Source organism: Astatotilapia calliptera, chromosome 15, assembly GCF_964374335.1.
Source record: "Astatotilapia calliptera chromosome 15, fAstCal68.1, whole genome shotgun sequence".
Classification (NCBI taxonomy): domain Eukaryota; kingdom Metazoa; phylum Chordata; class Actinopteri; order Cichliformes; family Cichlidae; genus Astatotilapia; species Astatotilapia calliptera.
In genome coordinates this window covers 27,704,675-27,718,049 of record NC_137436.1, presented here as the reverse complement: position 1 = coordinate 27,718,049, position 13,375 = coordinate 27,704,675, and the positions used below count along the sequence as shown (strand labels likewise).

At 40.6% G+C, this 13,375-nt stretch overlaps 1 long non-coding RNA gene across 1 annotated transcript; it reads left to right on the top strand.

Moving 5' to 3' along the window:
• The first annotated feature begins 7,737 nt into the window (after positions 1-7,737).
• On the top strand, positions 7,738-13,189 carry LOC145420351 (uncharacterized). The gene is made up of 2 exons (XR_013901653.1): positions 7,738-7,983; positions 8,978-13,189. It is a non-coding gene; the product is annotated as an uncharacterized LOC145420351 (long non-coding RNA).
• The last annotated feature ends 186 nt before the right edge of the window (positions 13,190-13,375 follow it).

Here is a 13,375-nt window from a genome sequence, read left to right as displayed (position 1 = left end):
ATAGTCGACCTTAATCTTACAGAGAATTTTATGGATAATTATCAGACAGTCATATATCCACAAACACAACAAGCTGAAAGTCAGTGATGCTGCTTGGTTTGCAGTTCTGAATATGACGGCACAAGCAAGATTCACTGCACTGTTAATGTTAGCTATTGTCACAGTTTGCCGAGGCAAACTGCGTGGATTGTGAAGAGTGGACCCAGGTGCAGACATTCTAAAACTCAAAGTTAACTGATGATGAGCTGTTTATTAAGGCAGACAGAACAGTACAAAATAAAAGGGCAAAAACAATGTAAACTAAGCAATAACCTAAACTGGGTAAACTAGAAAGGAAGCACGAACTTTGAAAAACCCTGGCAAACAGAAAAACAAACAAAACTCTAAACATGGCAATGATGATGAGCATGCATATGCATATATATATATGCATATGCATGCTCATCATATATATATATATATATATATATATATATATATATATATATATATATGTATATATGCATATATATATATATATATATATATGTATATATGCATATATATATATATATATGTATATATGCATATATATATATATATATATATATATATATATATATATATATATATATATATATATATATATATATATATATATATATGCGTTCAGGTTTATATATATATATATATAATATATATAAAACCTGAACGCAGGACTTGGCATGGGAACAGCACAGACGATCCGACAAAGACTGAATGAGAAGGAACAGACTAAATACACACAAGAGGCTAATGAGAGAAGTGGGAACACATGGGGGAAACAGCTGACACACATGAACATAACGACGTCCCAGTGGAAGAGTAATACTAGACACGATGAACACAGGAACACAAGACCTCTTCAAAAATAAAACAGGAAACATAAAACGCAGACATGACAACCTGAACTTGACAACGTAAGACACAGACATGAAACACATGAAGTGCAAGGGAGACTTAACAGGGGTGGAAGACACAATGGGAATCTAATAACAAAGAACTAGAACAACCTAGGCATGATAAAAAATGAACTTAGAAAACCTGAAGGGCTTAAACATAAACTAAAAGTCAAAACGCTGGGTCAAAAGACCAAGGATCGTGACAGCTATGTTATATTGCTGCCTCTGCTCAGTGGTGTTGAGCCAAATGGACTTTAACGTGTGTTTGAACGAGCTGACGGTTCACTCGTTAAGCTAAAAAAAAAGATGCTTTAATCACAGGAGTCACACATGTGTCCACTGTACCATCTGGGAACTCTTCTTGTTTAGCACTCGTAATAACACAAACACTAAATCCTCCTTCTCTTGTGCTGTTTTGTAGCAGTGTATACACCTGAGACTGTCACCTGTCTGTCTGTCCTGCACTCTCTCTCTTTTTCTTTCTCTCTGATTGTGTAATAAAAGTATGAACATGTATTTATAAGTTACACTTGTGTTTGAATCCTGCAGCTTATCACACATTTGATTTCCATGTGTGACATCTGCAAGTGTCCAGAGTGAGGACAGACTGAGGGACCCACTGCTGCACATCATCTGTGAGGCTTTGCACCCCTGATGATCCACCAGGACAAACTCAGCAGTGTGTGAGGAAGAGGAGGAGCGAGCACCAGCTGACAGATGGAGAGACAGACTGTTCCTTGTTTGTGAAGGACTGCTAGAAAAGTTTAACATAACTAATTGTCTGTTCTGAATCAGTCTTATTTGGTAATGTTCAAATAATTATATCATTCCAGTGTTTTCAGTGTGGAAGAAAGTACTCAGGGTCTTCAAGTTACACACTATGAAAGGCAGAAACAAGTTTAATGTTCAAAAACCTAAAGTATGTATCAGCAGCAGAATGGACCTAAAAATAAATGTCCATGTTTGTTTCAGTTCTATGAAGCTTTGAGTATTTTGGTTTAGTAGCACTGCTGTGTTTGTTGCATCATATTGCTGTAATTGTTTATATGCTTTATATATTCTGAGCTAAGTTGATCTATAGTGTTACATCATATTTACAATGGCCAGGGCGATTGTGGCTCAAGAATTGGGAGTTCGTCTTGTGATCGGAAGGTTGCCGGTTCGAACCCCGGCTTGGACAGTCTCAGTCGTTGCGTCCTTAGGCAAGACACTTCACCCACTGCCTACTGGTGGGCCCAGTGGTGCCAGTGACCGGCAGCCTCGCCTCTGTCAGTGTGCCCCAGGGCCGCTCTGGCTACAATGTAGCTTGCCATCACCAGCGTGTGAAATTGTGTGTGAATGGGTGGATGACTGAATGTGTAAAGCACTTTGGGGTCCTTAGGGACTAGTAAAGTGCTATACAAATACAGGCCATTTACCATATTCTATAAGGATGTTATGTGTTTGTAGACTTTCTGCCCAGTTTGACCCATTTAGCAGATGTCAGCCTGTTTAAGGCTCTGATATCTATTCTGTATGACTTAAAGCAGTTATGACATGGTATGATCTTCTCACCCAATAAAGGAATATTTAATATATCAGTCAACTCTTCATTCTATCAGAAACAGTTATCACAGCTCATACATTTGCTTTTTCCACATATATGTAAGCATTGAGCAAAATTTTGTAATGCCAACTGTTGTGTCTGTGTTTCCACAAGCCCCGCTAATTCTAGAGACTTATTCATCATGAAGAAAACAAGACAGTCGCTCGATCAAACACCTGCGCAAGGGAGGCCTAGTCTGTGTGCACCACGAAAATGACCTCAACCACGACCTCCCTTGCTGCCCTTTTTATTGAGACACAGTTTACACAAAACACGTCAGAACAAAGCCACGCCCACATGGTCCTAAGATGTGTGAACTTCTGTATTTAAGTAAGAGTGTGTGTGTGTGTGTGTGTGTGTGTGTGTGTGTGTGTGTGTGTGTGTGTGTGTGTGTGTGTGTGTGTGTGTGTGATCCTGTTGATCAAAGGGTCATATAACATAAAAGCACAAGAGGAACATCCTTGGTCATAAAGAGGGTAGTCTCCCCCACACCCTAGATGGTTCACCCTAGATAACACAGTGAAGCCATACAAAGGGGAGGAAGTTTGCCAACTTCAAACAAGGGTGTTCCTGTGATAAAAACACTACCGCCCCCCTCCCAGAATCTTAAGGATCTGGGGAGGGGAGGACAGAAAGAATTCTTTAAAACTATGTACAAATGGTAAACATAAAAATGACAAACATTTAATATTTCAACTTAACACCAACATATTAAAAACAATATTTGTCTCTTATATATAATACACCTATATATACACTGTCAAAGATACTTGTCTTTGAGTGAAGATTTAAGGTGACAGCAAATATAAATAACTCCAACTTGAATCTTTACTGAAGCTCAGTAAAGATTCAAGTTGACACAGAGTTCAAACTCACTGCTGTAATAACTAATAATGATTAATATAATAACTATAATATTGGCCATATTATATTTGCATTACCAAAGTGAGATGACTTTAGTCTCATGAATAACATTAGCTAATTGTTATTTACCAACTAATCTTAAAATGACTGTTCAGTACAGAAATGAAGCCCAAAAATCATGTTTTTACAGTCCTGTGGTCTCAGCTTCAGATACTTATCAAATCATACAAAGCTCATGTAGAAACAAATGAACAAAAATATGTTCTCCTTCATTTCTGTCAAACAAAGCTGTATGAAACATTTCCAGCTGTTAGTATCATGGTTGCTAGGCAACCTGGGCAGCGCGACGAAGGCTAGACCGTCCCATTTCACAAGCCTCGCACTTCCGGCCTTAGCGGTCTTTGAGTACGTGGTCCTTGAGGACAGTTAAGGCTGCGTACTGCAGACCCTGAATTGCGATATAGCCAATGTCGATCTGAGAAAGCAAGACCGAGACAGCAAGACCAAGAAAAGACCAAGACCACGTAAAAATGGTCTCGACCGGTCTCCAGACATTCAACTCTAATATTTACTACCTCATGACATCACTTTAGGCGGTATGGATCACATCTGGCACGAAGGAAGGGAGTCTGCACAGGCAGATGATGAAGAAGCATCTGGAAACAAAGTGAAAGTGTTTCATGTGTGCGTGTGTGTGTGTGTGTGGGGGGGGGGGGGGGGGGAGTGACTGAAAGGCTGCTAAACGTTTCCTGGGTGTGGCAAACATCTGGAGCTTCTGATTGGCTTAAACCTTTTAAACCGGAAGTCAGGAGAAGACCGTCTAACTTGCAACCCCGGTCCGAGTTTTCCGGACTGTCAACAGAGGTGAGCCGTGTGTGTGTGTGCGTGTGTGTGTAGGTGTGTGCATGTGTGTGTGTGTGAGAGAGAGAGAGAGAGAGAGAGAGAGAGCTGTGCTGCTGCTGTTCCGCTTACAGGCAGATGTTCACTTCTGGTTTGCCAGCTGGTCAGGGTCAAGCGGTAGGGTGACTCAGCGGGGTCGAGCCTTCCCCACAGGAACACACGGAGACTGCACAGTGCAGATGTTTAACCCCTGTAGCTGCATGCCCTCAGGTTAATAGAGTGGCGCGTTTACGCACGTGACACAGCAGCGGTCGCTTCAGTCAGTTATGGGCCGCTCACATACCACGCGCAGCACTGGCACGTCTGTTTTTTGTAACCGGTAACTGTTACCCGCGTCGCACATGCATGGAAAACTCAGACATGTGCGCTGTGACGTACCATCACATGATACGAGAAACGAGTGTGTGTGTGACTGTCTGTGTGTGTGTCTCTGTGTGAGACTGGATGCTTATCTGCTCACCTGCAGCAGGTGTCTGATGTCACAGTTCATGAAGCCTTGGCTGCACAGAGCATCAGAGGTTTTGAATCCGTGTGAATACAGAATGATTTACAGCGTGAGTCGATCGGCTGTTTTTGAGTGTGTGAGCTGTACGTGTCGTCTTTATGGCTGTGTTGGTGTAAATTAATTTATCATAAACTGCTCGTTTGCATAACGACAGGTTCTTTCTGCAGCTTTGTTGTTCTCAGTCGATCCATCCATCTTCTTCCGTTTATCTGGGGTTGCGTCACGGGGCAGCAGCCTAAGCAGAGGAGCCCAGACCTCCCTCTTCCCGGCTACCTCCTCTAGCTTGTCCGGGGAAACATCAAGGGGTTCCTAGGACAGCCAAGAGATATAATCTCTGTAGCATGTCCTGGGTCTGCCCCGGGGGGCTCCAGGTGGGACATGCCAGGAACACCTCACCCAGGAGGCGCCCAGAAGGAATCCTAGTCAGATGCCTGAACCACATCAACTGGCTCCTTTCGATGTGGAGGAGCAGCGGCTCTACTCTGAGCCCTTCCTGGATGGATAAACATTTCACCCTATCTCTAAGGGAGAAGCCAGCCACCCTTTGGAGAAAGCTGATTTTCCCTGCTTGTATCTGCGATTTCGTTCTTTTGGTCAACATCTGTAGCTGTGACCCTAGGTGAGGGTAGGGCAGGTAGATCATTGACCTGCGGCCTAGAGTGTTCTGGTGTCACGTGCACTTATGGACGCCCTTATGTTCGAACATGGTGTTTGTTATGGACAAACTGTCATTTGCACATAAGTCCAGTAACAGAACAACACTTGGGTTCAGATCTGGCAGATCTCCTCCCAGCCACTCCCCTCCTCTCACTGTTGTTACCTACATGAGCTTTGAAGTCTCCCAGTAAAACAACAGAATCCCCAGGTGGACCCACCCTCAAGCATCCCACCCAGGGACTCCAAGAAGGCTGGGTACTCTCAACTGTCGTTCGGTGCATATGATTCATGATTTTTCCTCTTAAACACAAGGGGGCACTGCTGGAAACTGGCATGTTCTGTGAACAGTGTGTTTGTAAAATCACAACATTTAATTGATCCAGGGAGGGGAAATTACTTTCGCAGAATTCAAATATAAATATGAAGGAGAGAAAACACAAAGTCTTTATCTGAAAACAAATAAAAATAAGCTGAAGTTTGCTAAATTACAGTGGGATGCAAAAGTTTGGGCAACCTTGTCATTATTTTCCTGTATAAATTGTTGGTTGTTACAATAAAAAAATGTCAGTTAAATATATCATATAGGAGACACACATAGTGATATTTGAGAAGTGAAATGATGTTTATTGGATTTACAGAAAGTGTGCAATAATTGTTTAAACAAAATCAGGCAGGTGCATAAATTTGGGCACCACTAAAAAAGAAATGAAATCAATATTCAGTAGATCCGCCTTTTGCAGAAATTACAGCCTCTTGTAGGTTCCAATGAGAGTCTGGATTGTGGTTGAAGGTATTTTGGACCATTCCTCTTTACAAAACATCTCTAGTTCATTCAGTTTTGATGGCTTCCGAGCATGGACAGCTGTCTTTAACTCACACCACAGATTTTCAATAATATTCAGGTCTGGGGACTGATATGGCCATTCCAGAACGTTGTACTTGTTCCTCTGCATGAATGCCTTAGTGGATTTTGAGCAGTGTTTTGGGTCGTTGTCTTATTGAATGATCCAGCCCCGGCGCAGCTTCAGCTTTGTTACTGATTCCAGGACATTGGTATCCAGAATCTGCTGATACTGAGTGGAATCCATGTGTCCCTCAACTTTGACAAGATTCCCACTCCCTGCACTGGCCACACAGCCCCACAGCATGATGGAACCATCACCATATTTTACTGTAGCTAGCAGGTGTTTTTCTTGGAATGCTGTGTTCTTTTTCCTCCATGCATAACGCCCCTTGTTATGCCCAAATAACTCAGTTTTAGTTTCATCAGTCCACAGCACCTTATTCCAGAATGAAGCTGGCTTGTCCAAATGTGCCTTAGCGGCTCTGTTTGTGCTGTGGGCGGAGAAAAGGCTTCCTCTACATCACTCTCATATACAGCATCTCCTTGTGTAAAGTGCGCCGGATGGTTGAACGATGCACAGTGACTCCATCTTCTGCAAGATGATGTTTTAGGTCTTTGGTGTTGGTCTGATGGTTGACTCTGACTGTTCTCACCATTCGTCACTTCTGTCTATCTGAGATTTTTGTTCGTCTGCCACTTCGAGCCTTAACTTGAACTGATCCTGTGGTCTTCCATTTTCTCAATATGTTCCTAACTATGGAAACAGACAGCTTAAATCTCTGAGACAGCTTTCTGTATCCTTCCCCTAAACCATGATGGTGAACAATCTTTGTCTTCAAGTCATTTGAGAGTTGTCTTGAGACCCCCATGTTGCTACACTTCAGAGAAAATTAAAAGAGGCAGGAAAGTTACAATTGACCCCCTTAAATACTCTTTCTCATTATTGGATTCACCTGTGTATGTAGGTCAGGGGTCACTGAGCTTACCAAGCCAATTTGAGTTCCAATAATTAGTTCTAAAGGTTTTGGAATCAATAAAATGACAACAGTGCCCAAATCTTTGCACCTGCCTGATTTTGTTTAAACAATTATTGCACACTTTCTGTAAATCCAATAAACTTCATTTTACTTCTCAAATATCACTGTGTGTGTCTCCTATATGATATATCTAACTGACATTTTTTATTGTAACAACCAACGATTTATACAGGAAAATAATGACTATTAACAAGGTTGCCCAAACTTTTGCATCCCACTGTAAATGGTCCTAAGTTAAAGAGTACGATGTAGAATAAAACCAAGCTCTTACAACTGAGGAGCCCAGGTGAAATGGGAAGGAATTATAAAGACTGATGTCACGGGTAGGAGGAATTTGTGTTGTGTTGTGTGCACAGTTATGCTGGTCTGAAACCCCATGAGCTCTCTGACAGTCACAGGTGAGCTCTGATGTTTCCACAGGTCAGACATGGAGATGCGGGTGAAGCACCAGCTGCTGGAGGTGCTACAGGATTTGAGAGATGAGGAGCTGAATTCATTCCAGTGCTATCTCCAGGATCCGGAGTTACTGGGAGATTTCCCGGCCATCAGGAAGATGGGCCTGGAGACTTTGAGCAGGACGGAAACGGTGGATCTGATAGTCCAGAAATATGCTTTGAATGATGCTGTGACAGTGACCAATCTGATCACAAAGAAGCTCAAGATGAATAAAGGTAAGTCAGTGGAGGATGTTGAAAATACGCAGTTCTTTGAATCTTTGGGCTGAAGGAAGGACAATACTCGGTGTATCAATGCTCAATCAACAATCATTTATTTCCATACAATTCAACAATAAGAGCATTACAACGTCCGGACGGGAGAGATGCTACCAGAGGGTCAGGCACATGTCTCAAAATGGTGACGGGTTGCTCAGCTTTTTATAGTCTCTAGTGGCCCCCAGCTAGTCGTAAAAGCCAAAACATCACATTTTTTCTCTGTTACAGCGCCTAAGTTATGACCTCGGCAGTTGTTTCTCTGCCTTCTGTAAGGTGGGGGTGTGGAATGTGGTCTATCTATCTCCCCTGTCTTTAGACACAGAGTCTCCTGCTTACAACCTTCTCTTCATGATTCAACAATTAAGCATGTCAAGAAAACAGTGTAACACATTCCCAGCAGATCAAGGATACAGAGTGATGCACATTTATCTAATGAACTAATATGTGAATATGTTCTGTTAACTCAAAAGTATAATGAGAACTAAACTACATACAGATCACACACTCTATTTTAAAGGGTATAATGTGATCTACAGCAGTATTCTAATTCAACTACTTTGATTACATATATAAGGTAACATATAATAACAGAATAATATCACAAGGAGAAGAAGGTGCATGTGGACATAAGAGCCTCAGATTTATTCTGCTGAAAGGATTTAAACACACTTCACTTTCTTCCACTGTGGAGAAGGGAAGAACAGGGGAAGAGAAGGATACCTAGTGAGGTGTGAGGACCATTAGCTTCTGCTTTTTATTCTACTGCTCAAATACTTTAAAGTATGGAACAACTGGAGATACTGTGATGGTGACATGGTGGTGATGAGGAGGTCCACAAAATAAAATAAAATGTGTGTGTGTGAAGAAAGAGTAAACTGCATAAAGGGACTTTTCTGTGTTCCACGGTGCACTGGGTTTACTTGTCTTACGTTGTGTTTTTGTGTTGGACAAGCTGCAGCTTCCTGTCAGGCCTGATCTGGAGTGAGCAGGGTGGATGGATCCTGGATTTTATGATCTTTGCGTTGTATGATAACCCCTTCTGTCTTTAGAGTGTTGTTAGAGTGTTGTTTTTTCCTGTTTTGCTTTTTAAAAAAAGTCTTGATTTTCACAAATTAAATGTTATGTTGGGTTATAATTTTAAATGTCAAGACTAAATTGGTGAAGGACACAAAGTGATTGTTTTGAAAAAAAAAAACTGTTGGGATAAAGCTGAGTTACCCAGGTTATTTCAGAGTTTGTTCTTAGGTTCCTTGTTTTTCGGTTCTTAGTTCTTAGTTTCTAGTTTCCAGTTTCCATGTTTTCTTATTTATAATGAACATAGCATGTTCACAGCCAAAATAAAGCTGCCTCTTGGAGTGTATCCTGTTGCATTTTGAGTCCTGCGTTTGGGATAAATCATGCCTGCCACATAGCGTTACGTGACAAAAGGTAAATCTGGTGTGTACCTGAGGGTGAATAATTCACAGACTGGGGGGAACAGTATTTGATGTTTCCAAGATAAAGTTGGGGGGCATATTTCTACTCATCTTATCAGAGGTAGACTTGTTCCAGTGTGTTTTGTAGCTTAGGGCTATTTGTGCAAAGAATGATTACTATGTTGTGAATTTCTGGTTTGAATTTCTTTGATTGTATTATCTTTTTATTGCCAGTGTGAGTGGGACAAAAATAAACAAGTAATTACAAGTATTTGTAAAAAGATGAAGAACATACACAATTTCATCTAGAGGTCAATTCACAATGCACTTTCATGTCAAATCAGTTCAGTTTTATAGAACAGTTTAGTAAAAGTTATTTCAAGGTGCTTTACATTATAAGGCAAAGAGCAACAGTATTAAAGAGACCATTCCAATGAGCAGCACTTGGTGACAGTGGAAAGGAAATACTCCCTTTGAACTAGGAGATACCTCTAACAGAACCAGAATCAGGGAGGGGCATCCTTCTGCTTCTGCCAACTTTGGTAGGTGATAGCAAAGAGAAGATAGAAAATGCAATCATAGTGAGATAAAGACAAAACAGGAACTACTAGACAAAATGTAATCACTTGCTTCAGCTGCTAATGTTAGGTCCATAAGAATTTGGACACCATTACTGTGGACTTTAAATCAAATCAATCTGTGACAGGCTTCCAGCTCTGATTCAAGGTTTTCCAAGGTTCCCCCATTTTTCAGAGGTTCAAAACCAACTGGAAATGTCTGACAAACTGATTCAAGGTCAGCTAAGGTCTGTTCCATTCCAGATTATACAGAAAAGATCTAGGGTTGATTCCAAGTGAAAGGGAGAAATCAGGCACAACTAGGATCAGGAAGAAAGCTACCACAGCATGTTTGAAAAAGACTTTGTATAAAGATCTGTTTGCCAAAACAATGTCGGACTCTGTAGTTTTCTCTGGTCGGTCCCCAATAAGACCAGGAGTGACATGTTTAGCCGCATGTTCTCCTTAAATTGCTGGCTGTCTGAGTGGTGTTCAAGAAACGATGTGGGCTTCATGGATAATTGGCAAACCTTCTGGAGGAAACCTGGTCTTGTTAGGAGAGACGGCATCCATCCCACTTTGGATGGAGCAGCTCTCATTTCTAGAAATATGGACAAATGTATTAAATCCCCCCAAAATATGACTATCCAGAGTTGGGACCAGGAAGCAGAGTTGCAGTCTGACACGCCTCTCTGCAGCTTCTCTCCTCCTGCTACCCCCCCCCCCCCCAAAACCCATCTCCATTGAGACTGTGTCAGCTCCCAAACAGACAAAAAACAAACTAAAAACCAGCAACAAACAACTTAAACATAAAAAATCACAAAGAAGGAACAATACAGTATCCACATCTTAACCAAAGAGTAAAACAGTGAAATGTGGATTATTAAATATTAGGTCTCTCTCCTCCAAGTCTCTGTTAGTACATGACTTAATAATTGATCAACAAATCGATTTACTCCTGCCTTACAGAAACCTGGTTGCAGCAGGATGATTATGTTAATTTAAATGAATCAACACCCCCGAGTCATTCTAACTACCAGAAATCTCGAAGCACAGGCCGAGGGGGCGGTGTGGCAGCAATTTTTCACACCAGCCTATTAATTAACGAAAGACCAAGACAGACTTTTAATTCATTTGAAAGCCTGACGCTTAGCCTCGTCCACCCCTGCTGGAAAAATCAGAAACCAGTTTTACTTGTTATCATCTATCGTCCACCTGGGCCTTACACAGAGTTTCTCTCTGATTTCTCAGACTTTTTATCTAATTTAGTGCTCAGCTCAGATAAAATAATTATTGTGGGTGATTTTAACATTCATGTAGATGCTAAAAATGACAGCCTCAACATGGCATTTAATCTGTTATTAGACTCAATTGGCTTCTCTCAAAATGTAAAAGAACCCACCCACCACTTTAATCACAGTCTAGATCTTGTTTTAACATATGGCATAGAAACTGAACATTTAACAGTGTTTCCTGAAAACCCTCTCCTGTCTGATCATTTCCTGATAACATTTACATTTACAATAATTGATTACACAGCGGTGGGGAGCAGACTTTATCACAGTAGATGTCTTTCTGAAAGCGCTGTAACTAAGTTTAAGAATATAATCCACCCACTGTTATCATCTTCAATGCTCATAGAGCAAAGCAGCTATCTGACCACTACCCCATCAGAGGTCGATTATCTTGTTAATAATTTTACCTCCTCACTACGTACGACTCTGGATACTGTAGCTCCTGTGAAAACTAAGGCCTCAAATCAGAAGTACCTGACTCCGTGGTATAATTCTCAAACACGTAGCCTAAAGCAGATGACTCGTAAGCTGGAGAGGAAATGGTGTTTCACAAATTTAGAGGATCATCATTTAGCCTGGAGAAATAGTTTATTGCTTTATAAGAAAGCCCTCCACAAAGCCAGAACATCTTACTATTCATCACTGATTGAAGAAAATAAGAACAACCTTAGGTTTCTCTTCAGCACTGTAGCCAGGCTGACAAAAAGTCAGAGCTCTATCGAACCAACCAGCCCTTTAACATTAACTAGTAATGACTTCATGAACTTCTTCACAAATAAAATTTTAGCCATTAGAGAAAACATTACCAATAATCCTCCCACATTAATATTATCTACAGCTACTTTTAGTACCATTGATGTTAAGTTAGACTCTTTTTCTCCAATTGATCTTTCTGAGTTAACTTCAATAATTACTTCCTCCAAACCATCAACGTGTCTTTTAGACCCCATTCCTACAAAACTGCTCAAAGAAGTCCTGCCATTAATTAATGCGCCAATCTTAAACATGATCAACCTATCTCTAATAATCGGCTATGTACCACAGGCCTTCAAGGTGGCTGTAGTTAAACCTTTACTCAAAAAGCCATCTGTAGACCCAGCAGTCTTAGCTAATTATAGGCCAATCTCCAACCTTCCTTTCATATCAAAAATCCTTGAAAGAGTAGTTGTCAAACAGTTAACAGATCATCTGCAGAGGAATGGCTTATTTGAAGGGTTTCAGTCAGGTTTCAGAGCTCATCACAGCACAGAAACAGCTTTAGTGAAGGTTACAAATGATCTTCTTGTGGCCTCTGACAGTGGACTCATCTCTGTGCTTGTCCTGCTAGACCTCAGTGCAGCGTTCGATACTGTCGACCATAATATCCTATTAGAGTGATTAGAACATGCTGTAGGTATTACAGGTACTGTGCTGCAGTGGTTTGTATCATATCTATCTAATAGACTCCAATTTGTACACTGTACAGCCTTGTTAGTTCCCAGAACTCAAAAAAATTAAGGAAACTCGTTGCCTCAAAAAAACTAAGTAAAGCTTACTTAAGATGACTATTAGGACAACTTATACATTGCAAGTCTGCAGTATTAAGAATAACTTGATATTTCTGACTGTACAATACTAATTGTTTACCTACTGACAAACATTTCAAGTTCAACTAAATGAAAAAACAATTTGTGGTAACCTGAATATGATTAAAAATAATTAACAACACTTTTTGTAATGATGTTAAAATGAGCCCAAATTTTATTTTCAAACACAAGAAAGTATAACAGCCAACATACTGGACACTGTTCTCCTGAACAACAAACAATTATATTGTCATCACTGTTATAATCTTACAATGAAACAAAGTCTCAGATGCAATTATTGAAAATAAGTTTAGACCTACCACAAGTTTGTTTTGTACTTACATTACTTATATAATCAAAATAAAATATTTGTTGTTCTGTCACAAGTGCAGTCTCTAATTTAAACAACACATTTGTTTTGCATTCCAACACAGGAGCTGCAATGTTGTAATATTTTAAGGATGGCTTGTTTCCAGTCCAGGCATTACTGCCTGAATGACTATCATGGATCGAGGTGA